General features: G+C 44.9%; 1 long non-coding RNA gene across 3 annotated transcripts in view; it reads right to left on the bottom strand.

The window, feature by feature from the left end:
* LOC126488601 (uncharacterized) overlaps positions 1-27,296 on the bottom strand; it is a 67,455-nt gene that overhangs the window by 28,390 nt on the left and 11,769 nt on the right. For 2 of the 3 annotated variants that reach the window (XR_007588754.1, XR_007588756.1), the window contains exon 3: positions 8,589-8,972. This is a non-coding gene — a long non-coding RNA (uncharacterized lncRNA). Of the gene's footprint in view, positions 1-327; positions 1,550-8,588; positions 8,973-27,296 lie in introns of those variants that run through there. The other variant, XR_007588755.1, reaches the window with a different exon arrangement.

Raw genomic sequence — 27,296 nt, 5'->3', positions numbered from 1 at the left:
CGGGGACAGTACTAGGGTGACGTCTCTCACTGCTTCTGTTTAGATGGCACAGCTTGCTCCTCACCCAGGAGAAAGGATGAAGGGCTCCAGAAAGGGTGGGGTGGTTAATCTGGGTTGTCAAATGGACACACCTGGGAAAAGAGACCTTCAACTGAAGAGTTGCCTCTAGCAGACAGGCCTGCGGCATTTTCTTCATTGCTAACTAGTATGGCCTCCCCACCATCCCCGCACCCCGACTCCCGCCCAGTTCCTGACCTAAGTTCCTGTTCCCCTCTTACATTACTTAGGGTACCCAATACAATATGCATGCCGTGTTAACAGTTACATGATGCTGTTTAAAGAATTATAATGGAAAAGAAACCTACATGCTCAGTACAGATGCTGTCTAAAAAACGCTTTCAACCTATGATTGATTGATTGATTTAAGGATGCGGAACCTTCAGCCAGTGAGGGCTGACTAGCCTCCTCCACAGTCCCAGGCCTTGGCTCCAGGCCAACTAGTTTCTCGCTTTTGTTATTTGCAACAGAATCCAGGGATTCAGGGTGAATAAAAGAACTGAGCAGAAATATAATTCTCGATAATATTGTCTCTGTACCTTCTGCGCTTATCCTTTCTGTGTCTCTCCAGGGAGAGAGCAGTTATTCCTCCTTATGCTAAATCCAGCTGTCTCCCCCACGGCGGCCATGTAAATCCTGGCACCAAGCACGCAGCTGAATAAAACCAAGGCTGTGGGAAGCTTTTACCAGAGAGCAACAGGCGGCCCCAAGCCCCAAACTGTTCCAGCCATTTTCTCCTAAAAATGTAGGGTTCTATTCATCAAAAACTTTTATATATTCTTGTGATTTTCCTTAAAAAGAAAAAAAAAAGGCAGAAGAAGAAAAACCAACACGATACACAAGCTAAGAATAAAGCCTCATGGTTCACAGACCACGACATTTTTTTCATTTTCCGGAGTAAGTAAATAATCTCGGAGAGGCCTGGCACAAGACTGGGGAAGGAGGGATGTGCCCTGCAATGGCACAGCTAAGTGGTTCTGTTTGAAGGGAACTGTCTCCTCCCTTCAAACAACACGAATTACCCAAGGGCCAAGTGTGACACACTAAAACTTGGTTTTTAATGTAATTTTGAAATATCAGACTTCTTGCCCTCGCTTCTCAAGCAAAAGAGAACGAATTACTTAGACATGGCTAAAAGTTGTGCCCAGTTGTCTGGAAATGCCAGAAGAGGGTATTGAAACTCTTAGGATTAGAGTCATAGGTGGTCGTGAGCTGCCATGTAGGTGTTGGAAATCTTTCAGGCCCTCTGGAAGAACAACCAGTGTTCTTAACCACTGAACCATCTCTCCATCCCCTAATACTTTTTTAAAAACCATGCCTTATCCTTGTGTCTCCATTCGTTGATATCTTTGTCAGATAGAGAAAGAAGGAAAAGGCTTCAAGCTAGTATTTGCAGTCTTCCCAGATAAAATTGATCACGTCTATTCTGCTTGTGCCATTATAACAAAACACCTGGGATGGGCACTTTATAAACAACACATGTTGATCACAGCTGTGGAAAGAAGGAAACAGAAGATCAAGACAACCATAGATGACTTGGCTGACAAGGGGTCCTGGTCTTCAGGTCTTCTGGATATTTTAGCTAAAGAACCAGAAGCCTTCAAACCATACAAGATTATGAATACATTTCCTGTAATGCAATAATAGGTCTCTTCACCAATACAGTAAGCCAGATCAAGCCCAATTGAAAAAGCAAAAGAACAAGTATATTTGAGCAAAGCAACTCCCAGGTAAGTCCTCCAGCCCCAGAGATTGGGGCCAGAGAAGTCACACGGTCGAACTAAAGCAGAGAGCTTATATACCCTGTAACATAGGGGTGAAGATGTGTCCCTGCTGGGTTTGTGCCCACGTATGGTCAAAGCTGAGCTGATGTGGGATTCCCCTCTGCACGCTGTGAATATGTTTTATTATCATTGGTTAATAAAGAAGCTGTTCTGGCCTATGGCAGGGCAGAATACAGCTAGGCCAGAAAACTAAACTGAATTCAGGGAGAAAGAAGGCAGAGTCAAGGAGATGCCATGTATCTGCTGAAGAAGAAAGACACTGGAACCTTACCAGTAGGCCACAGCTTCACGGTGATTACACAGATTAATAGAAATGGGCTAGTTTACCATGTAAGAGCAAGCTAGAAATACACCTAAGCTATTGGTCAAACAATGTCATAATTAATATAGTTTCTGTTTGATTATTTGGTCTGGGCGGCAGGAAAACTAAAAAACAGTCTCCACTTTTACACTGAACACTTATGTAGGGTTTTGGGCTACTGGTAACTCCAGGGGAGGGGCTGCCGCAATTGCCAAGAATGCAGAACTGGGCTTTTTGGAGCCTTTTCTTTCTTGGCGATTCATTTGAGAGGGTGGGGTTTGGAAAGAGAGGGATGGGGCTTTCTGGATCAAGCAAGAGTGAGCCGGAGGCTCCAGCAGAACGATTCTAATTGGGGAGGTGCTGAGAATCCCCATAAAATAAGGTAGTTGGTACTGTGGCTTCAGTAGCTAGTTCAATGTAACAGAAACTTAACTGAGCTACCGTAGTTAGAGATGGGGTGTTCAGGAAGTTCCTGAGTTTAAATAAAGCCGTTAGATCGGAGGTCCTGGTGGTTCCCCAAGGAGAGAGCATGCGGGCGTTCTCTCACACTGCCATGAGCCCAGACTCTGCGGCCAGCAAGGCTGACAAATCCGAGTTCAATATCTGGAACCAACACGGTGGAAGGAGAGATTCGACTCCAACAGTTGTCCTCTGAGCTCCAGGTGTGCAAGCGCACGCGCACACACACACACACACAACAACGCAGACAGTGAAATTTTATTTTTGTTTTAATAAATAAAGCTTGCCTGATGATCAGCGGATAAAACTAAACCCACTATAGGCCAGGCAGTTGGGGGGGGGGGGAGGTGGAGTCGCACACCTTTAATCCCAGCACTAAAGGGAACAATAAACCAGGAAGAGAGAGAGGCTCAGGGCTCAGTCTGCAGCCACCTAGCCTTGGTAGAGATTTAGACTTCCCTAGAGGCTTGACTGCTTTGCTTTTCTGATCTTCAGCTTGAACCCCACTGTCTGTCTCTGGGTTTTTTATTATTTGTGTCACACATACACACATAACTAAATGCAATAAAGAATTTTAAGGCATACTGAGCAAGGGAGAGTCCATAATTCACCCAGGACAACCGGCAAGAGCTAATCATGGGTGGCAGAGTGCTGACTGGAGAAATTAAAGCTAACTTGGCAAAGGTGTTAGACAGGAGGGGTTGGGCCTTGCCCGCAGGGGGGTAACTGAGGAGAGCCCCGGGAGAGCGCCCCATCCAGCATTGCTTCTGAACAGATATGGGGTAGTGATGGTCGGGGAGCAGGTCCAGCACAGCAAGGTGTTCTATGCTGGGCTGGGTGGTGGTGGCACATGCCTGTAATCCCAGCACTTGGGAGGCAGAGGCAGGCAGATCTCTGTGAGTTCGAGGCCAGCTTGGTCTACAAGAGCTAGTTCCAGGACAGGCTCTAAAAAAAAAAAAACTCTACAGAGAAACCCTGTCTCAAAAAAGATGTTCTATACTGGATCAAGGTGTCCTCTCTTAGCCCAGAGAGGGGGCCAACATGGCTCAGGGAACACACCCAAGAAAAGAGATTGCAGAAGTGACTCCCTCTGACTCGAAAGTAGAAACAGCTAGAATGTGGGCCCCGCTTCCAAGATGTTGGGATTAAAGCCACCAGCTGGACACCTTTTTATAGAGCCAAGACCATCTGCCCAAGGATCGCACCACCCACCATGGGCTGGACCCTCCCCCATTGATCATTAAATAAGAAAATGCCTTACAGCTGGCTCTCATGGAGGCATTTCCACAGCTGAGGCTCCTTCCTCTGGTGACTCTAGCCTGGGTCAAGTTGACACACAACACCACCCTGTACAACACCTTTTCAAAATAAAATAAAATAAAATAAAATAAAACACTAGATTTTTCTATCTTTGTAAATAAACTTGAAATCCATAGGTGTGGCTGACTGGTGGCTACCGTATGGGATTCAGATTTGCCTGCATTTCAAGAACCCGCTGTAAACAGTTGACTTCCACTAGGGGGCGCACAACGCCTGGGTGTCTCCCAGCGCAGGGCAATATTATTTCGCGATAATTTCTTTTGAATTAATGAACTTAACTCGCTCTAGAAGAACTTCCTCCTATCGATGTTTTCATCGTTTTGAGGGGTAACCATCAGCAAAGGCGAAGGAAGGCTTCTTCCCTCTCCCCCCAGAAAGTGTGATTTGAATCAAAAGACCAAAAATTGTGTTTGTTTAGTAACATTGTAAACCGACTTGAACGGGCTTCAGTTTATTGCAGCTGATATCCATCTTGATGCCTGAATTGCCCTCCACTTGGTCCGGGGAAACCTCGCTGCATGAACCTCTTAGCCATGACCTCAGCGGTTTTTACACCTTCCCTGTCTTTTATATGACTAGATGTTCTGGCTGTAATCATTTGCTGCTCAGATTAGCTACTTTTGTGAGAAGTACTGGTCCTTTTGGGAGGGAGCGGGGATGAGGTGGGTGAAGAATTGTGTTCAAACAGCACAGCAGTCTGGGTGCCCAGACTTGCAGTAAAGAGAGCTCAGGATTGTTTTCCCTTTTAAGATGCAGCGTGCCTTGAGATTTTCAGTTCTAATTTAGGACTACGTGGTGTTTACTGTTCTGATTTTATATCGGCAGCTTTTGTGTTGAGCATCTCGGTTCCTAATGGATGTGTGACTTTATCTTATTACCTGCATAATAGTTTAGAATAACTATAGTCATGGTACTTCCAGTATCACTCCTGGGAGAGATGTCAGGAGGCATCGCAAGGGGGGACGGGATGGGGAGGGGGGACCGGGCGGGGGCGACGACGACGACGACAAGAACATGGGACCCGACTGAACAGAGCAGTGTTCAGCAGCAGAGAGAAGCAGAGCTAGAGACATAGAGCAGGGCCCCTGCCGACAAAGGAGTATGTCAGGCTTCAGTCACCACTGGCTCACTTTGCCCGTTACCACTCACTAGGATGGTACTACCGCTTGGCCCGCTTGGCTCGCAGGCCTTGTGTGCTCAGCCTGTTGCAGGGAGGGGAGCACCGGGCCTCTGTGCTGCCCTCAGGCTGCAAACACAATGGTCATGCCTGGGGTACAGGCGGGGAGGGCAAGGCAGTGTGCGCGCACGCGCGCGTGCGTGCAGCAGCTCTGTCAGGTTCTGCCCCCTACCCCATGTGCCGTCCAGCTGCACGATAACCCTGACCCTGAGCAACAACAAGATATCCAAGATGAAAATGGTTCACTTCCTTAGTTAAGCCTCCTTGAAAGATTTCTGTGAGTTGGAAACCAGGTTGAGGTGCCCCGCGAAGCTAGCTTCTTTTGTAATGGTTTAGATGCCTACAGATGCAGAACTGAAAATGAGAGACATAGAAGGCTTCTGTGCCGACCTCTTCCTGCCCCCCCCCTCCCCAAATGAAACAGTCCAGAAAGGAAACTATGAAAAGAGCCCTCAAAAGTTGTGATACAGATGATGAAGGGCTTGCTCTTCACGGTTGATGGCTTCTGGTGGGGGTTGTGGGGAAGGACTCAGTTTTCTTTAAGGGGCTGGCGGCTGGGAGTTTGATCATGCTCTAATGAGTATACAAAATGAGCTGTGCGGTGTTGTGTGCATGTGTATGTGTGTGTTGGTGGTGGGAGTGGTGCACAAGGGTGGGAAGGTGGATCCAGGAGGAATACGAAGCAAGTATGATGGGGTGCCTTGTATGAAATTCCCAAATTGTTGGGAGCAGTGAAACCCCAGATCCTGAATTTCTTGTAAACAACGTGTTTCCCCCTGATCTGAGTGCCTGCAGCTGCTCTGAGCATGAGACCCTCTGGAGTTCCTGATGGCAGGAGAGTGGTTTCTGGTGTGTTTGGCTGGGGCGTGGCTATCCTTATATAAGCTGCCCTGTCTGCAATAAAGGGACTTTCTTGGGGCATTCTGGCATCAAGGATGACCTGTGTCTCTGTCTGTGCTGTCTGTCTCTGTGTGTCCTTGTGTCAATCCCCAGTCCCTTGCCCAGTTCATAGAACGGTATGGCGGTACATAGCGCACAGACGGCCGTAGTGCGCCACACCAAATAATTAATACAAATATTATGTTTCGGTTGGTGGGGGAGGGGGAGGGGGAGATGTCAAGTGGCTGAAAGTGGAAGCCAGCAAACCCCTCTGAAAATGAAGCTTTCGAAGGCTGGGAATGCCGACCTGGTTGGCTGAGAGCGTACCTAGTGTCTGAGTCATGGTTCTGTTGCTGTGAAGAGACGCAATGATTTAATTAGGGGCTTGCTTACAGCTTCAGAGGGTTGGTTCATTATGACCATGATGGGAAGTAGACAGGGGCGGTTGCTGGAGCAGCAGCTGAGAGCTTTATATCCTGACCACTGGTAGCAAACTGAGAGGGTGACACTGGGCTAATGTGGGCTTTTGAAATCTCAAGACTTCTTTACATCTGGATCTGAAAGTAGGAGGGAGGGGGAAGAGAGGGAGGGAGGCAGAGGGACTGGGAATGGTGATAGTCTTCTGACACCTCAGAGCCTGACCCTCATCACACACCTCCTCCAAGGCCACACCCCCAATCCTTCCCAAACAGTTCATAAATTGGGGACTAAGCATTTGAATATGTGAGCCTTTAGGGTGGGAGCATTTCATTCAAACCACCACACCTAGAACCAAGGTTACATTCCNCTGGTGGCCCCAAACCCTATGGCTTAGTAGTCAAGGCGATAAGAGAATGAGCCAGCCTGAGAATGAGTTTGTATAGTTGAGAGAAGGGAGCAGGATGGACTTATAAAGACAGGCCCAGAAACTACTTTTTTTGTTTGTTTGTTTGTTTGTTTTTGTTTGTTTTGTTTTTCGAGACAGGGTTTCTCTGTGATTTTGGAGCCTGTACTGGAACTAGCTCTTGTAGACCAGGCTGGTCTCGAACTCACAGAGATCTGCCTGCCTCTGCCTCCCGAGTGCTGGGATTAAAGGCGTGCGCCACCACCGCCCGGCCAGCAAGTTGTATTTTAAAACCCCTTTCAAGCTTTTTTTCTATGTGGTTCAGAATTCACAACTTACTCTCTAATAGGTTGGGAATTTTCATGGTTCTTTTAGTCATAAAAACAATTTCACCAGGTGGTGGTGTCCCAGCACTTGAGGGACAGAGACAGGCGGGATCTCTGTGAGTTCAAGACCAGCCCTCAGCTAGGGCTGGGACTTCATGAGGCCTTCCACATCCAGGCTGGGATTTTTGGCTGGCTTGGTCTGTGTGTGCTGCCGTGGCTGCTGTGAGCTCCTCTGTGCAACAGCAGTGATAGGTCCAGGAAATACCGCTTTGCTGTAGATGTCCGCCACCTCTGGCCCTCACAGTCTTTCATCCCCTGCTTCCACAATGATCCCCGAGCCTTTGGGGAAGAGTGTGCGATATATTTGAGCACTCCACAGTCTTATTCTCTGTGGGTTTCTGTGCTACTCTCTCTCTCTCTCTCTCTCTCTCTCTCTCTCTCTCTTTCTCTCTCCCCCTCACTCCCCCCTCGAGACAGGGTTTCTCTGTGTTAACAGGTCTCTCTGACTGTCCTGGAATTTGCTCTGTAGACCAGGCTGCCCTCAAATTCACAGAGATCCACCTGCCTCTGCTAGAATTAAAGGTGTGTGCCACTTTAAGAAGATTCTCTGATAAGGGTTGAAAGACACATTGAGAAATGGGTATAATGATGAGAATTTAGAGGGGGCATTTTGTTACTACATGAATTTTTAGGAAACCAATAAGTAGATTCTCCCTGGGACCTATAACATAGTCATGGGTTTTTGTCCCAGTTAAGGGTATCAGGTACGAGTTCTGTCTTGTGGAACAGGCTTTAAATGCACTCAGCGATTGGTAACTCCCATACATTCCTACCAACACTGCACATGTGAGCATGTCTTGCCATGATAATATATATATATATAATTGATTATTATAGCTCACAGTGGTCACAGCTGGGTAAAACAGTTGCTTATTTTCTCCCCTGCTAGCCTTTGTAGACCCTCCCAGCACTGTGAGAAACAGCTAGCAGGAATGAGGCTTCTGGACAGCCATTTTAAAAGTTAGCTTTGGCTTGGGTTTATCTCTCTTACTCAGATTAGTAAATCTGACCCATAAAAGATGACATAGTCCTATGAGCCCCCCAGCACACCTGCTTCCTCCCAGGGATCCCCGCCCCCGCCACTTCTTCCTTTTGATTTGCTCAAAGTGAGGATAATGGCAGCGATGGCCTGCGCGACTGCTTTGCATAAGTGCGGGTCTGAACAGCGGCTGAAAATACCAAATGGCTTCGTTCTACGTTTTATGTTTGTTAGGGTCACAAAATAGAGATGAAGTCATCGCACATTTTCTGCGGAGATGCGCTTTGCACGCGAAGCTTAAGATGATCGCGGCAGTGAAAGAGCAGCCTCGAAACTCACCGTCTTCAGCGACAGATTTGGGGGCGCACTTAGGGGTTCCAGAAAAAAAGATGTCCCGAGAGAGGTGGCTGAGTTCCTCCTTACCTTGTTCACCTCTGCACTAGGCGATCTTAAGGAACTGGCGATGCCAAAAAGAGATTTGCGATCCAGCTTCATGGGTGGCAGCCGTGCCTGGCAGATCCAGAGACATAAGCTGAGAGGGCTCCAGCTCTGGCGTGCTCAGGAACCCACGGAGGCATTTAATGGTGCTTCTAAAGTTCTCATGGCCCTGAGGCTATGGTCTCATGGTTTTCGACATGGCCACGCCCGTGCCAACGGCGCACAGACACTCAGAACTTCATTCAAGGCTTCCTCTGCTCCCCACAACATCTGGCCTGGTGTTGTCTGTGTCCCCATGCTCCCATGCTTCTTACATTCTTCGCCACGCCTGCTCCTGTCTGCTAGACGGAGGCAGAGGACTCTGGAGGCCTACAGTGGGGGTGATATAGAGGGAAAGAGAGTAAACATTTTAGGTTTTGTGGTCTGTGGTCTCTGTGGTAACCACACTACCAAGGCACCAAGGCAGCCATCTACAGCACAACCACTGGGTGTTGTTCCGGCACAAATTTTATTTCCTCAAGCAAACAACACAGTGGAGGTCTGGACTTGCTTCCTAGAAGGACTAAATATTAATATTCCTGCTGCTATGGTCGTGGCTACCCTCTGTAACACGTCAGACTCAGATCTTTATCTGTGAAGTAAGTTGGACTGGATCTCAGCTCTTTAACAACTCTGGTTTGCCAGTTTTAGGACATCAGCCATTATGGCTACTCTACTTCTAGCCAGGATAGAGAGAGAGGGAGAGTGTGTGTGTGTGTGTGTGTGTGTGTGTGTGTGTGTGTGAGTGTGTGTGTGTTGGGTGTGCATGCATACAGTTTCAGATGCTGTCAACTTTTTCACTTCATACTATCCCCCCACAAAAAATCAAATGAGGTTAGCTCAAAAGGGCTAGAGAGATGGCTCAGGGGTCAAGAGTGCCTGCAGCTCTTCCATAAGAACCGATGTGATTCTAAATACTCATGTCCGGTGGTTCACAACTGCCTAATAACTCCAGCGACCCAACACCTTTTTCTGGCCCCAGTGAGAACAAACACACACAGAATCTCTCTCTCTCTCTCTCTCTCTCTCTCTCTCTCTCTCTCTCTCTCTCTCTCTTTCACACACACACACATTGGGGAAACTGGGGCAGCCAACCATCAAGGGACGAGGAGAGCCCCGGGTCTGCCTACACTTCTAGGATGGGACAGATGAAGCAGAAAGCGCAGAAGGATGAGCACGGTGCAGATTCTCATTGAACCAACCCCACAGGGTGTCGGAGTCTGATCACAGGCATCCCCTGGGAGTAAATTGGGAGTTTTTCTTTGGGAGCTCCGTAGTGTCCTTTATTGAATAAGCACCCTGGGAGCTGGAGGATTGTTTACCTCTCCGGCGTGCATCCAGAGGCCTGGAGAAGAGTGGTGGCGGGGGTCCTTCCACAATGGAGCAGTTTGCTCAGAGGAGGGAATGTGTTAAAAGGAGCCATCAGCTGTCACAGGGAGGACAAAAGCCTGGATCCCTGTCTGTGTTTGGGGAGCAAGTTACTTCCCAGTATCCCTGAGCACAGGGACCCTCTCAGCCACACACAGCTAGAATGCCAACAAATACTACACTAATATTGTTAAGAAGAAAGCCTGTCAAGACACTAATATCACATAGGTGTCTGCCCCAGGTTCAATATGTGCAGTACAACTTCAAAGGACAGTATTTCCTGGAAGACTATAAAGCAGTCATCGCCCTCCCAGAATAGTTACAGTAACTTTTTTTTAATTTAAGATATTTATTTATTTATTTATTTATTTATTTATTTATTATGTATATAGTGTTTGGCCTGCATGCCAGAAGAGGGCACCAGATCTCATTATAAATGGCTGTGAACCTCCATGTGGTTGCTGGGAATTGAACTTGGGTCCTCTGGAAGAGCAGACAGTGCTCCTGATCTCTGAGCCATCTCTCTAGTCCACTGTAAAAATTTTGAATGATTTATTTTTTGTGTAGGTAGACGCATGTGAATCTGTGTCTGCAGAGGCCAGAAGAGGATGTGGGATACCATGAACGCAGTGTTACAGATGGTTGTGAGCTTGAAGACCTCTTTCCAGAGGTATCTCCCTACATGGTTAAAAAAAAAAAAAAAGAGTATCAGGACTCAAACACACACACTCATGCACATGTGCACATGCACACTCATGCATGCATACACACACAGACACAGACTCATGCGAATGTGCTCATGCGTGCACACATACGTGCACACGTGTGCACACAAACATTCACACGCACCTTGCTGAGTTGCCCCAGTGCTTTTCCTTTCGCTCACACATTGTTGATACACTCCCAACTATCCCTGACTAACCCCCTTACACATCCAACCTAAGCATAGTTTCCCGCTGTGGGGGAGATTTTACTTTTGTAGTGTGGACTCCTGTGTCAGATGAAACTGAGGAGTTGTTTTATGAAGTGCACCACACAGGTTTCCTGATGATTAGTTAAAAACATAGGTGAAAAGGGAGGTCATCTGGAGGGAGGTCAGGCAGTCAGGAGAAGGCTCAGTAGTTAAAAGCTCTTACTGACCTTACAGAGCTCCTGAGTTTGATTCTAAGCACCCACACCAGGGGGCCTGTAACTCCAGGTTCAAGGGATCCTACACTCTCTTCTGGCCTTGCACGCCCCTGTATAACTTGAGGCAGGAAGATACACTTTAATCTGGACATTTCTTCTGCTGCAAGCCTATATAAGGACGTAGAAGAAGGGAGCTTTTGCTCTTTGCCTGCTTGCCGTCACCTGCCACCACATCCATTCCTTCACCAGCACTGAAGCCTGCTTCTCTGAGATTCTAGCATACACCGAAGACCAGCTGAGAAATCCAGCTTTGTAGACTGAGCAACTACTGTGTTCTTGGACTTTCTATTCATAGCCAGTCATGGCTGGTTTAACTGGACTGCAACCTGAAATCATTCCAATAAATCATATATGCATGTGTGTGCGTGCGTGCGTGTGTATGTATGTATAGATAGATAGATAGATAGATAGATAGATAGATAGATGGATGGATGGAGGGAGGGAGAGAGACCATTCTATAAGTTCTGTTACTCTAGAGAAAACCCTGACTAATACAAGGGCTATATAATCTCAGTCACTTGGGAGGCTGAGATATGAAGATAGCAAGTTCCCAACTCTGCTTGGGCAGAGAGAATTCAAAGCCAGACTGGGCAGCTCAGTTTGACTGTCTCAAAAAGTAAAAAGAATGAAGAAGGACACTTAAAAGAAATCCCACACTAGCTCAGAATTGAGAATAATAATAAAGGGTTATTTATTCAGGCATAGACTCCCAGATCACAGTTCTCTGCTGGAAAGGGGAACAGCAACCAAATCTCAGAGCCAGAAAAAGAGGCTGGACGTGCACTTTACATCGGAGTACCTAGTATAAGAGGCCACGGCCAAGTGAGCGGGTAACTTAAAGGCTACTGGCAGTAGGAATTCCTACAGCAAAAGAAAAGGAGGGCGGAGCAGCTGACTCAGTGTAAGAGCACTTGCCTTGCATGCAGAGGACTTCGGTTTCAATTCCCAGCAGTATTAAGACCAACTTAAAGGGGGGCTGTCAATGCGTGTTTTGACTTTGTAATATGCTTCATATACAATTGGTAAGATTTTGTGCACTGGGAATGGACTCATGCCCTTGCCTAAACAGTCCCGTAAGGGGGATACTATCCCACTCCTGTCCCCAATCCAGTGGACCATTGATGAGAACGGATTGCGCATCCGCACGCAGTTCTAAAATACTTTTCCCATGAGCACCTGGTTTTTAGTGTTGAAGCAAGTTTCCCAATAAAACTCAACACTGGAAGAAGGGTGAGGAAAAAAAGAAGTTATACTACTTTAAAAGACCCCACCTTGCTTTGAGCACAAACCCTGAGCCCCCAACATTATCAAGATAGAATTTTCTTTTTAGAATTTCCTTTTAACTTTACTTATTTAGTTGTGAGATTGTGTGCAAGTGGGGGTCACATGTGGGGGTCAGAGACGTAATTTGGGGAGTCAGTTCTCTCCTTCCACAAAGTGGGTTGCCAATAGAACACTCAGATCATCAGGTTTGAATGACGGAACACCTTTCCTAACTGCACCATCTCCATAGCCAGAAAGAGAATTGTCTTAGCATCACCAGAGCAAATATACTTTGTATTCCAGCCAACAGCAGGACCATTCAAATACAATTGACGGCTCTGATAGTGGCAGAATTCTTGTAGGTCTTCCAATTGTTTCTTTTATTGTATCACTAGATAGCCCAGGCTGGCCTTGAATTTCTAATCCTCAGGCCTTAGCTTTCCAGTCCTGAGAGTGCGAACGCTAAAAATCACGCCCATCCTAAGGAAGGACAAAGGATCTGCTAAAGAAGGTCAGAGGAGCTGGCCACTTTAAGACCCGGAAGGAAGTGCCCTCAGGGTTTAGGGACTCCAGGGTTGGCAGGGTCACGGAATCGTCCCATCTCAGGAGCAACGGGATACACAGTTATTAAAATGCCTGTTGGTAAAGGCAAAGCGAAGACGGCTTACAGAGCTGCTGCCGCTAACTCAGCGGCACTGCCGTCGGTCTCAGGCAAGTCCCGTGTCCAACTGAAACTGAAGGTGCAGAAGCGAAGCTGTGAGAGCTTTGAGGAGAGCTCATCCGAGAGGAGAACCCATGCCGTTAAAATTGTGGTCTTTATGTAATTTAATTTCAAGCGCTCTGGAGCCGTTGCAGAGCGAGGAGTCACTTAAAGCTGTATCTGAAGTAGAGCAGGAAAGTGAAAGGAAAGACACTCAAACGAGAAATTATCAGTGAGCAGAAGAGAATGTTGCTTTGCAGGTCAGCGGGGATGCTGTTTTAGAGGAATCCAGGACACTGAGATGATGCTCCTCCATCTTCAGCAGATGGGTTTTTGTTTGTTTGTTTTGTTCATTTGTTTTGTTTTTGTTTTTCAAGACGGGGTTTCTCTGTAACAGTCCTAGCTGTCCTGGAACTAGCTATTGTGACCAGGTTGGCTTCGAACTCACAGAGATTCATCTGCCTCTACCTCCCAAGTGCTGGGATTAAGAGCAGGCGCCACCACCGCCCAGTCGTCTGCATCATATGAAATAGATGTAGAAATTAGAAAGGCTGAAGAGTTAACTATGCATTTCAAAATACAAGAGCTCCGGAGACCAAGAATAAAAAAGGAAAAAGGAAACTTCCCAGCAGAGAAAAGGGAAAGAAAGGGAATGGAAAAGGAAATCTTCCCAACAGTGAAGAGGGAAGGAAAGGAAATAAAAGGAAATTTCTCAGAGGAAAAAGGAGAAATGCTTAATCAAGAAAAAGGGGTTTTTCCTGTAAAAGGGGGGAAATATCGATTCAAGGCCTGAAAACTCGAGGGGATTAGTAAGAGAAAACTAAAGGAAAGGAAAGACCCTGTAGAAATGGAGGAAGAGCAAAAGGATTTTTCCAGTAGAAGAAACTGAGAACTGAGGATAGCTACAGCTCTATTCTGCCTGCCTGTCAGCTCTCTCAGATCGGCCTGCCAGCGTGGAGCGGCAGCTTCTGAGTTAGGAAGAACCCACAGTGGGCCTCCCTGCTGCAGCCTGAGCCGAGCAGCAAAAGCCAGAGCTTAGAATATTTTTATCTGTTTGTTTAACTTTGCTTAAAAAATTTTTTGTTGTTGTTGTTTTTCCTGCCGACCAGGAATAACTCTATATTAAAGATCCCTTCGTGGAAAATGCTTTTTATTTTTCCCCAGTAGTGAGAATAACTCATTATCAATGGTCCCTTCATGGGAAAAAGAAAGATTTAAAATGGGCCCAGCTTCTAGTAAGAACAATTGCGGTCAGGGCATAAAGTGTTAAGTCAATGCTATCTGAATTTTCAAAAATATTAGTAATTCACTGTTTTGGGAGATGTTCTCTCTTATTTGTCTAATTAATGTTTAAATGTTTAAATTAAATGTTTTAATTTTCATAGTAAAGTAACTAAAAGAGCAGAATTCATGATTTTAAACTATATTATTGGGTATGCTCTTGTCTGTTGATCATTACTGAAAATCTGGCTCTACTCTTAACGTTGCTTTCTAAAAATTCATGCTTAAATTCTATAAAAGTGTTAACAGCTAAAACAAAATAGGTTGCTAGCTTGTTAAATAATGTGGCCACTAAGGTAAAAGCTCATAGAAAGTCATCTTTTACTGATAATGAGTTTGCAAAAATTGTTTCTGCATAAATGAAATACAGGTTATTTTTTTTTTTGATCCACACTGTTAATAATTGGCAAATTGCATTAACATGTTACTTGGGACCTACAAAAAAAAAAGGATTCTCTTTTTAAGATTTTATAAAAGTGGTCTGTTTCCCAGGAATCCACAAGGATGACCCCAGCTAAGACCCTAAGCAATAGAGGAGAGGGGGCCCAAACTGGCCTTACCCTGAAGTCAGACTGATGAATATCTTAAATATCACTATAGAAACTTCACCCAGCAACTGATGCAAACAGAGGCAGAGACCGCATTGGAGTACTTACTGGACTGAGTGAGCTCCTGAAGTCCAGTCGAAGAGTGGGAGGAGTGAGAATATGAGCAAAGAGGTCAAGACCATGATGAAGACACCCACTGAAACAGTCTACCTGAGCTAATGGGAGCTCACTAACATCAGCCAGACTAGGAAGGAACAAGCACAGGACCATACTAGTTCCTCTGACTGTGACTGACAGTTGTATGACTGGGGCAGACTGATGGTCCACTGGCACCAGGACTTATCTCTACTGTTGTACTGGCTTTTGGGGATCCTATTCCCTTTGGATGGATACCTTCTCAGCCTAGATATAGTAGGGAGGGCCTTGGACCTTCCTCAAAGCAATATGCCTTACCTCTCTGAGGAGTGGATGGGGGTGGGGTGGGAGGGTATGTGGAGGGAAAGGAAGGAGGGGAGGGAGTGAGAACTTGGATTGGTATGTATAATGAAAAAAGATATTTGTTTTCTTTTTTAAAGAAATAAAAATAAAATAAAAAGTAAAAGAAAAATGATCCGTGAGTATTGCCTAAAGTTATCTCTTAAAATGCTATAGAGATTGTTTTGTTTTAATGCTTTTATAGATGGCTTATGTAAAAAAAAAGATCATGTAGATAAAAGCTGGTGAAAAATTGCTCAGTTGTTATTACTTCCATATTTAAAAGGCAAAACAGCTCCAGTGAATAGGACAGGAGGTTTTGGAAATACTGGAATAAAGGGATTTTGGCAAATGGTTATCAGTGATGAAAGGCCTTAGATTAAAGGTAAAATTAAGTGGGATTGAGATTGAAGGATTATTGTATTCTTGTGTTGATGTATCTATAATTTCACAAGAATCCACCAAAAAAACCCAACCAACCAAAATAAAAAAAAAAAAAAGCAAAAACAAGCCAGGCGGTGGTGGTGCACACCTTTAATGCCAGCACTTGGGAGGCAGAGGCAGGCTGATCTCTGTGAGTTTGAGGCAAGTCTGGTCTACAGAGCGAGTTCCAGGACTTGCTCCATAACTACAGAGAAACCCTGTCCCAAAAAACCAAACCAAACAAAACAATTTCACAAGAATCCCGGGATCCCAACTGGCCCCTACAAGAAGATTCCACTCAAGTTATAGGCGTTGGAACCTTATCTCAAGTAAATCAGAGTGTAGAGTAGATCATATTACAGGGTCTGAAGAACAAGTGTAGGACCCAACTATGACAAGCTTAATAGGAACAGACCACCAAAAGGAAGTTCTTAACTTCTAACCATTATCACCTGCCAGTGTAGGACTCAGCCATGATAAGCTTAATGGAGGCCAAGTCTCAGTAGTTTACCCTGAAGCAATACCTAGATTCAGGAAGGACCAAAAATTGAGATTAAGTAAAAAGAGAATTCATCTGCAAAAGGTACAGATTAGGAGAGATCAATTGTATCCTCTTAATGATTTTTAAAAATTATTGGGTGATATTAACTGGATGAGGCCTACAATTGGATTGTCTGCTTAAGAATTAACTAATTTGCTTCAGATTTTGCAAGGTGACTCAGACTTAAACAGTCCAAGACAAATAACAGCTGAGGCTAAAAGGGAATTATCTCAAGTAGAACAAAAGTTACAAAATGCCTATGTGGGTAGATTAGCTCTCACTAAGAGGTGTATTTTAGTAATTTTACCTTCAAATCATTCCCCTACTGAACCCATTATGCAGAAAGAGGATAATATTTTGGAATGGATTTTCCTAGCTCACAAACAGAATAAAAAAATTAAGGTCCTATGTAAAGAAAGTTTCTGAACTAATTGTAAGAGGGAGAACAAGACTTTGTCATCTGTCAGGCACAGATCCATCTGAGATTGTGGTACCCTACACCAATGCTGAAATTAGGCAATTGTGGGAGATTAGTGATGGTTGTCAAAGAATTTGTAATAATTTCTTAGAAAAAATTAAGAACAAATATCCAAAAAGTAAGCAGATTCAGTTATAAAAAGAACTGCATGGATTCTTCCTCACATAGTAAGAAGGGAACCTATTTCTAGGGTTCTTACACTTTATACTGAAGCAAATAGATTAGGAAAGTCTGGTTATAAAGCAGGGAACATCAGTAAGGTTGTTCAAAGTCCTCATGACTCAGTTCAAAAATCGGTACTTTGTGCTGGTCTGATGATTTTATTAGACTTTAATGAGTCTCTCAAGATAACTACTGATTCTCAATAGGCAAAAAGGGTCGTGTTGCATATAGAAATTGTTGAACTGATTCCCGATAGATCAGAATTGACTTTGCTATTCATGCAACTACAACAGGCATTCTGAGAAAGAAATTACCTACCCTAGATTATCCACATTCGATCCCACACTGGGCTGCCTGGACCTTTAGCCAAAGGAAATGAGGAGATTGATCAATTATTGATAGGAAGTGTGTTGGAAACCCCAGAATTTCATAAGAAACACCATGTTAATAGTAGAGGCTTAGAGAAAACGTTTCCATGACTTGTTAACAAACTAAGTAAATTATAAAAATCTGTCCTGCTTGTTCTTTTCATAATCAAGTTCCTTTACCTGCAGGAACTAATCCTAAAGGTATACAAAGAAATGAAATTTAGCAAATGGATGTATTTCATTTAGCAGGTTTTTGAAAATTAAAATACGTTCATCTAACCATCGACATGTTCCAATGGGCATCTGCCTTAAGTTCTGAAAGGGCAAATAATTAAATGTGTAGGGGCCAGCCATGATAAACAAAATATGAACAGACCACCCAAAGGAAGTTCTTAACTTCTACCTATTATCACCTGCCAGTGTAGGACTCGGCCGTTGATAAATTTGATGGAGGCCTGAGTCTCAGTAGTTTACCCTGAGGCAATACCTGGCTGCAGGAAGGACCACAAACTGAGATTACCTGAGCACCACCCAAGAACAGACCATCCTAAGGAAATGCCTAACGTTCTAACCGCTGTAGATAGGATCACCTGCCAGTACATTCATCAGGACACCCCTAGACAAATGTCAGCCAATCAGGGGTCCTGAACCTTAGAAACCCCTCACCCCCACCTTTACTACTATAAAAACCCAACTCTAACTGAGCTCAGGGCTCTCCAATTATTCCAATACATTGAACACATGGAGAGACCAAGTGTGCAAACTTGTATAAAATAAAAGCTCAGGAAGGTCCAGGGAAGGTCACCAAGCTGTGACTTCAGCAAGGCTTCCCACAGTCGAAGAGAGTGACCCTCACCAGGCCCAGGCTTTTTATTCCGGTGTTCAGGTCTTCTCTAGCTCCGCCCCTTGTGCCAAGCAGTCCCTCATAATTGGTCAGCAGAGCTGTGACAGAATTCTTGCAGCAAGAGACCACGTGAGTTACCTGGCAGGACACTCTCCAGTCTGCTAAAATGCCTCTGGGCTGTGCGGTGCACTCCAGGTTTCCAACTGTCACCCAGGCTGGGTTGACTTTTGGTGACACAGCTGTCTTTGAGTTATTTCAGTCCTATAAGTAACCCCTCCCCCATATTCCCGTAACAAACCCTGATGAAACTCATTGGTTCCCTGAGCTGGGCTTCGGGGGGTGCTATTACTTTGGTCTCTTGTCAGTTCCCTATCTGGGGTGAGTACTCATGTTTTCATGTCCCCAGGAATAGTGTCACGCAATAGCTTCTGATCCTCCGGCCACAACTTCCTGAGCGCTTGGGTCACAGGCTTGTGACTCCATGCCTGGCTTATAAGATGCTGGGGGCACAGGTGGCTTTATGCATTCTAGGTAAGTTGTCTACCAACTGAGGTACATCCCTAACACACTCAAACCATTTTTGTTAGTGCCTTCTAATATACAGCCTTGGTTTCAAACTTCTAAAGCATCCAACTTGTGGCCCATTGTGAATGGACAGTAATTTTGCTTTTCCTTGCCATTGCTTCTGGGGCCAAAAACCTGGCCTAAGAGAGGCTTGTCAGTCAGCGCGCGCTGGTGGTGGACACTGCGTTAAGAGCATGATGCAGTCGAAAACAAGAGCAAGAAGAAAAGGCGCAAGTACATGAGTCGGCAGAAATCTATAACAGCAAGTGCTTCCAGCTGGAGGAGTGGTCCTCCGTGCAGAGAGCTGTGTGCTTGATGACCCCACCTAGAAGGATGCTGGTGGAGGAAAGGAGGGAAATCCTCTGCCCACTCATATGTCCGTAATAAAGTCCATTGAGATGAACTGACAATAGATGGATTTAGAAGAAAAAAAGACTCATAAGTTTGCTCAGTGCACAGGGGCATCAAAGGAAGCTGGGCACTTAATCTTCCAGTGAGGTCTAGAAGGTTCTTAACTTCTCTATTGAGAGACAGGGGAAAACACGAGGCCATAGGCAGTTTTGGAGGAAGAGCAAATGATTTCTAGGGGAAATTAATGAGCCCCAAGAGCAGACAACAGCCCGGGACAAAGTTTGCGTGGTTGGCTTTTGTGTTGTCTCCTGCATGCGACCCTCACTGATTAAAGGGAGATCCAGGACCCTCACATTTCTGCTCTCTTCATGCTTTGCGAGAGAAAGGAACAGCATCCTTTATCCTTCTTCTCTTCGTCTCTCCTGTCTTCTGGTAATCACCCATGGCCTTACTTTCATAAATGGCTATGCTTAGGAGAAAAAGCCGACGGCAACAGGTTAATAGTGTGCTGGTGTGTTATGGGCATGGCTTTTTCTTCTACTCCTTCCCCGTCTTTTCTCTCCCTCTTTCTCCTTTAGTGCCTGTGTTTTTTGATTTTTCTGCAATTAAAATATGTTACGTGGAGTCTGTCGAGATGGATCAGAGGGTAATCCATCTACCAAACCTGCTACCAAATATGACAGCCTGAGTTCAATCCCCCAGAACCCATATGGCAGAAGGAAAGAACCAACTGACGTCCACACGGCCCACATACATAAGTGTGCACACTCAAAAGAAATACATACATGTGCACACTCCAAAAAATACACAAATAGCTCTCTGAAATCCACACGGCACACATACATATGTGTGCACACTCAAAAGAAATACATGTAATGTTTTTAAAATAAAAATGTTACATGGATAATAAATGCTTTATTTCTCATGCTCTGTCACTGAGATACATTTCAACCCAAGACCATTTAAAAAATTTATTAGCTCATTCATTTACTTTTGGAAACAGAATTGTGTGTATTCCAGGATGGCCTCAGACTCCTGTGCAGCTGAGGATAACTCCAACCTTCTCATCCCCCCCCCCCCACCTCCACCTCCAGAGTCTTGGGATTACAGGCACGTGCCTCCATATTAAGTTTAACATCATGCTTGTCTTGTGAGTGTCAAGCAAGCACTGTATCAGCTGACTTACATCCTGAAGACCAATTTTAGAAGCTGTTTAAAAAAACAAAACAAAACAAAAATGTGAAGGTAAAACTCACGTGCAAGGAAATCAGTGTGTGTGTTGGGGGGGGGGGGACAAAACGCAGCAGAACAACATGGCTTGTGTCCAGGATAAACTGAGTTCTTCAGCAACTGCTGCAGGGCAGGGGCCGAGTTGACCTTGGCTCTGTTCCTTCTGCCCCTTCACGTTTGTGCTCAGGCATTTGTGATCTCAAGGAGAGAATGAGAAAGTCTGGGTGAGAAGGGGTGACAATATATACGAAGTCAGAAGAGGGGAAAAATTCGCAAAAGACTGGCTGGACAGTTGAACAAAATACTTATGATTAGACCACCTGTGTTTGCTAACTGGCCTCTTTTCTAGTATGTTCCAAAAGAATGGCTTTCAGGCCCTCCAGAAAATTCATCGGCTTTGCAGAAAACTCAGCACTTCTCAAAGACAGGAGGATTTACGTGTAAGCCTCTTTAGTAAGGGACCCAGCCAGGCATTGGTTGGAACAAGTACCACATATTTTGACAGTCCCTGAGCTTTTCCAGAGGAGACCACTAGGGGTGAGGGGACAGTAGAGCTGGAGGTCCCAGGGGTGCCAAAACCTTCACACAGTTGGCCAAGCTTTCTGGTTCTGGAGTGGATGGTTTCTGAGCTCGCGGGGCCAGAGTCAATCAGCAGACACTGTAAGCATCCCTAGTCTGGAAACCTTACTCCTGTTAGTACTTGATGGAGCCCTCCATGCTCACCACCTTCCTGCCAGGCTTTGTCTCCACGGACTCCCAAGGCTGCAGTTTGTCATCGGTTCCTGTCCCCGCTTTTCAGATCACAAGGTAAACCTTTCTCCAGACCAGGAAAGACTCAAGGTCTGCTATGATTTTGATCTTAGGTCCTTAGGTCGTGGGGATGGTGACGGAGAGATTGAAATGAAGTCTGGGATTCAAGAGCTGATTTCCCAAGGCAGTAGCTCTGTCTTACAGAACTCATCAACAAAAAAGACGAGGTCTGGGGCAGGATCCAGTTCCAAGGATCTAGGATTCAACAATGTCTGCCAAGCAGTGCAATTAACAGAGGGGCTCAAGGCCTCAGCTCTTCCTGGAGAGCACAGGCAGTTAATGGTGGCTGGGGCAAGGAGGAGTCACAGACTTCATCGGGAAAGCCCTTGCTCACACAAATAATCCACCACCCAAGTTCATATGGGCAACTTAATAAATAAAATGCAGTGGGGCAAAAAAAAGAGAAAGAAATGAAAAAATGCTTAATGGATGTATATGATCAAAGTACATTATATATGTATAAAATTATGAAAGAATAAATAAAATGTTTATAGAATTCATAAAATAAAAAATAAATAATTATGGGTTGAAGAGTCATGTCTAGAGATTATTTCTACTTAAATGAGTCCTGTAATATCTAATAACTCAGCAAGATGGAACATGCTACGTTCTTTTAACAATGATGCTTTGGACAGTGTGTTGTTTGGTACCTACTTTCCGATGCTGCTCCTGATGAGGATAAACTAGCTTCAGCAATTGGCAGCATTTCCTTGGCTGAGGCTAATCTATAGGCTTATGAGGGTAAAGGGGGAAAAGGTTAAAAGCAATCAGACTGAGGTGAGCTTGTACAACAATCAATTATAAACCAGAAGGGGGCGGAGGACGTACGAAGTTCGTCTGCCACTGCAAACTCGTTTTGTGATGAATGCCCTGACCCTATAACATTAATTTCCAGGGTGCTCAGCCAATCAGACGGAGGCTTCGCCTAACTAGTCCCGCTTAAGACTATTTTAAAGCACAATGTGAAGCTTGACTTGAGATTAACCTTTCTGAAATAAATAGTTCTGACTTCTTGCTGGGGAATGGAAGAGTTGGCTGCTGTCATACAGGTGTATTTTCTCACAAAATGTACAATTATGATTCTTTAACATTTTGAAAAGAGAAGATCAAGTCAATTTGGTTTTAAAACCACAAAAGTTTGATATTTGGCTGCAAGTTAATTTCAGAGAACTTAGCATCTTCGTCATCTGCACTTTGGATGTATCTTTTCCCTTTGGTTAAAAAATTCTTGTTGACTTTCTGCCAGTATACTTAAAATTCAACTACCAGAGCCCAGGAGAGACTGATCAGTGCTATTACGACTCTTCAATGCTCATTTGACCTTTGTATTTTATGTTAAAACAACAGCAACAACTTTGGGTCTGACATACAGACGGTTTTCAACATATTTTTTCACTTTCCTTAACTACTTCAATCCCAGTACTCCAGAGGCCGAGGTCTGCAAGTTAGGGACCAACCCAGTCTACATGGAAGAGATTTTCAGGGGTACACACACACACACACACACACACACACACACACACCTTCTTTGCTCGATTTTAGAATTTAAAAAGCGGTGTATGCTTTGAAGAGTTCAAAGGATATTGCAATACAGAGATGCGCCAGGAACTGTAGCCAACCCTAGCCAACTGGAAGGCATTTTCTTGGGGCTGGGCAGAGGAGAAAGAATGAAGAGGGTGGCCTTTCAAGGAAAGACACTGACCAACTCTGACTTCTGCCTCCAAGCAGTCCTTGTGTTAGCGCTTTTGTGGGAGGTGGGGGTTCAAGCCAGGGTTTCCCTGTGTAGCCCTGGCTGTCCTGGAACTCACTCTGTACACAAGGCTGGCCTCAAACTCAGAGATCTGCCTGCCTCTGCCTCCCGAGTGCTGGGATTAAGGAAATATGCCACTACCCTGGACAAGCATCTTTTCTGAATGTCAATGTAATGTTTTTTTTCTTCCTTTCTTTTTTTAATTGCTCAATGGTAATTGCTCTTCTGCTACAGTTGGGTTTTTTTGTTTGTTTGTTTTCTGGTTTTTTAAATTTTCTTTCGGTTTTTGTTTGTTTGTTTTTTATTTTTTCAAGACAGGGTTTCTCTGTGTAATGGCCCTAGCTGTACTGGAATTCCCTTTGTAGACTAGACTGGCCTCAGACTCACAGAGATCCTCCTGCTGGGATTAAAGGTGTGCACCATCACTGCCAACTGTTTTTTCATGGTTTTTTGTTGTTGTTGTTGTTTTGTTTTTGTGCACTGGCATTTTGCCTGCATGTATGTTATTGTCAGGGTGTTGGATCCCTTGGAACTGAAGTTCCAGATGGTTGTGAACTACCATGTAAGTGCTGGGATTTGAACCCTGTCCTCTAGAAGAGCAGCCAGTGCTCTTAACCTCAGAGCCATCTCTCTAGTCCCTGGTAGTTGCTTTCTTCAATGTAATCATATTCTTAAAGGAAGCAAAAGAACAATGGTGACTACTTACAATACAAAACAGATTGCAGGGGTTTGCATAGTCAGCAATTCAATATAAATGACAGTTGGGGTCAGGAATCAGCTGTAAATGCTATCAGACATACCAGGGCACTGAGTATCAAATCCTCTTCACAAAAAGCAATCTCTTACTCGAACGATGATTAAATTACAGTAGACATAGTTTGAAAGTGTTATGGATCTGATAAGAAGAGAAAGCAGAAAGATTGTAGGAGCCAGAGGTGATGGAGGACTTTAAGGAGACAGCATCTTCCAGTCAGAACAGGACTCATGCACACATGGACTGAAAAGACTGTGCAGCATGTTCAAGACCTTCACAGGGTCAAGTCAGAGAGATCCCCAGTACCGCGAAGGGGACGTGGACCCACCCCTAACCAGAAAGCGATTTAAAATTGATACCTGCTGCAAAAGGAAAGATTCCTGTTGTGCTTTGGATTTGGAGGTGACCAAACCCAAATCTGGGTAATTTGAGAAATTTATGATGATTGAACACACATTGAAATCCTTTAGTTCATTACATTTACAAAAACTATTTTTCCAAATGAGGTCCTATTCATGATCACTTACAATGGATGCATATTTCAATATATTAAAATATAGGGACCTGGGGGAAAAGGTAGAAAACAATGTAGAACTCAAGATAATGTTCATACCCAGAGTTCACGCACTACTTGTAATAGACCTGGCATTTGGCTCTCCACATTCTAAATAACTAATAGCAATCACTTAAATAAAACAAAATGAGACCAAACAAATATTACAGCCCAGTCTGGCCCTGACCTTAAACTCTTGATCCTCCTGCCTCTTAGCTTCCCCAGTGTTGGGACTACAGGAATGCACAGCCATGCCTGGTGCTAATCACTTTCATAGAAGGCAAAACAGCAAGACAGATCCTGTAGACAACATAATCGATTTCATTGCAGATGTCAATCTAAACCAGTCACAGAAATCCTATTATCTTTGGTCATAAGTGGTTAAATCATGGGTTTGTGGCTAAATTTTAACAATTCAGACATAGAGGGAAGTTTTGAGGGGAAGAGGGGATCCTCGAAAAGTCTCCTTGTTCTTATGTTGAGAGACAAGACAGTGTTTATGACTCTGTGCATGCGGGAGCCCAAGGAAGCCAGAAGAGGGTGTTGGATGCCATCCTGCAACAGGAGTTGCAGGCAGTTGTGAGCTGCCTTGTGGATCCTGAGACTGGAACCTGGGTTCTTTGCGAAAGCAGCAGAAACAAGTAACCTCGAGCCATCTCTCCAGCCCACCTCCCTCTCCCAAGGACCTCACTAATGTCCCCAGGCTGGCCTCAGCCTCGTAAGTGTGGGGGAAACTACAGCCATGCATTGTGCCTGGGCTATGCAGTATTAGAGATCAAACCCAGAGCTTTGCGTGTGCCTGCAAGCATTCAAGCAACTGAGTCATACTGCCAGCCCCTGGTGCCCATTCTTTGCCTGGATATTGTGTCAGGATATGCTTGGATCTGATGAGCAACTGTCTTGCTGTCACCCTGAAAATAAAGCCAAGATGCAGAAATGGGCAGAACCACAGAGTCTGATTCTTTAGCTTGCTTTGGGTTAATAACCTTGGTTAGACATCTGCAACTTTGACCTTGTGCATATCTGTAAAGTTTTCGACTTATGATCCATTTACAGAAACATTCCGTCTAGTTTGAACTTGCTCTGAGGTGAAAATGTAGCTTGCCTTACACTGGGGAGAAATTGTTGTTTTCTTCTGTTAGCCTGAGTAAAAGGAACAAAACAGGCTTTTAAATGTCTTACCGTCCTCACGGGACAATAGATATAGTTATGAAGCATATCCTAGTACGTTTCATAGATGTTAAAATTACACAAACAGTGAGAAGTCATCTTCCTGACCACCCACGGATGTACGTGCCCATAATATTAGATGCAATCATGAGATTCCATATACAGATCACGCGAGATGGCACACTGCTGTGCAGGTGCCGGGGAGACATCATAGCTGCTTTTGCACATGTGACGTTACAGACAGCAGCAACAGTTTCCAGAGTCAGTGGTCTCACAGGCCTTCCCCAGATGGGATTCTCCTCCATCGGAGAATCATTCCCCTGCTGGGTTGGCATCTGAACGCTAGTTGTCACCTGCTGCAACTTCCACGGCCTCTGAGAAAATGGTTCATTTAATTACTCTTCTCGGAAACAAGGACTATGCCTTCCTTAATAGCACTCACGTGTTGAGTGTTCTGGGGGTAGTTTCTGATCGTATGATTTTTGTATGCGTGGTGCACACTGCACTTGTGCACACTCAGTAGTTAGTTCTTGCCAACTTGACACAAACTAGAGTCAGCAGAGAAGAGGGAATCTCAGCTGAAGACTTGTCTCTGTCAGACCGGCCTAGGCTCACGTCTGTGGGGCATTTCATTGATAGTGAGCCACATGGGAAAGCCCAGCCCCCTGTGGATGCTGTGGATGCCGCCACCCCTGGACAGATGTTCCTGGGTTACCTAAGAAAGCAAGCTGAGTAAGCCATGGGAAGCAAGCCAGTAAGCATCATTCCTCCGTGGCCTTTGATTCAGTTCCTGCCTTGGCTCTCCTCCATGATGGAATTTGATGTGGAAGTGTAAGCTGACATAAACCCATTATTCCCCACCTCCCTTTTGGTCGCGGTCTTTATCACATCAACAGAAGCCAACCTAAGAAACCAACCATAGAAACCACTATGCATGTGTTCATGTATACATGAGTGTGCTCCTATATATGTGCAAATGTATGTGAGCATGAGGTGTCTTCTATTGCTTCTCCATGGTATTTTTTTTTTTTTTGAGACAGGGTCTTTCATAGAATCTGGAGCTCAAACTTCAGCCAGGTTGACTGGCTGGCAAGCTGCGGGGATCTGCCTGGCTCTGCCTCTCCAGCACTGGAATTGCTGGTGTGTGGCATCACGTCTGCCCTTTACATGGGTGATGGGAGCCAAGTTCAAGCCCTCATGCCAGCCCATCTCCAGCGGAGCCACCTTCCAGCTCCTGTTCTTACAGGTTTGAAAACAAAATTTAAAGGTAATCTCTTTAAAATAAGTATTAAGCGTATACTGTGGTGTACACTGTGCTTGGTTTTGCATGGTGCAACATTTCAAATATGTATTTCCACATTTCAATAAGTGTCTTCAGTTATATTTATACAGCATCATTATTAACCGCTTTCTATTACTCCACTATATAGGATATGTATGTTTGCTGGGGTATGGGGATTCATGCTTGTGACTTTAGCCCTTAGGCTAACGACAGCAGAGAGTGAGGCTAACCTAGGCTAACGACAGCAGAGAGTGAGGCTAGCCTAGGCTAACGACAGCAGAGAGTGAGGCTAACCTAGGCTAACGACAGCAGAGAGTGAGGCTAGCCTAGGCTAACGACAGCAGAGAGTGAGGCTAGCCTAGGCTAACGACAGCAGAGAGTGAGGTTAGCCTGGGCTAATGACAGCAGAGAGTGAGGCTAGCCTAGGCTAACAACAGCAGCAAAAACATGTGAGTTCTATACGATAAACAATTGCATAGCCCAACCAGAAGCATGGGATTCTTAGACTTCTTCAATATTTTTGTTGTTATAAATAAAATTTCATGATATTTG

Source organism: Alexandromys fortis, unplaced genomic scaffold (assembly GCF_014885135.2).
Source record: "Alexandromys fortis isolate MF-2015 unplaced genomic scaffold, M_Fortis_MF-2015_v1.1 scaffold_8_9099976_23576923, whole genome shotgun sequence".
Lineage (NCBI taxonomy): Eukaryota > Metazoa > Chordata > Mammalia > Rodentia > Cricetidae > Alexandromys > Alexandromys fortis.
Note: the sequence above shows the minus strand (reverse complement) of the source record. Positions and strands in the feature narration are given on the sequence as shown.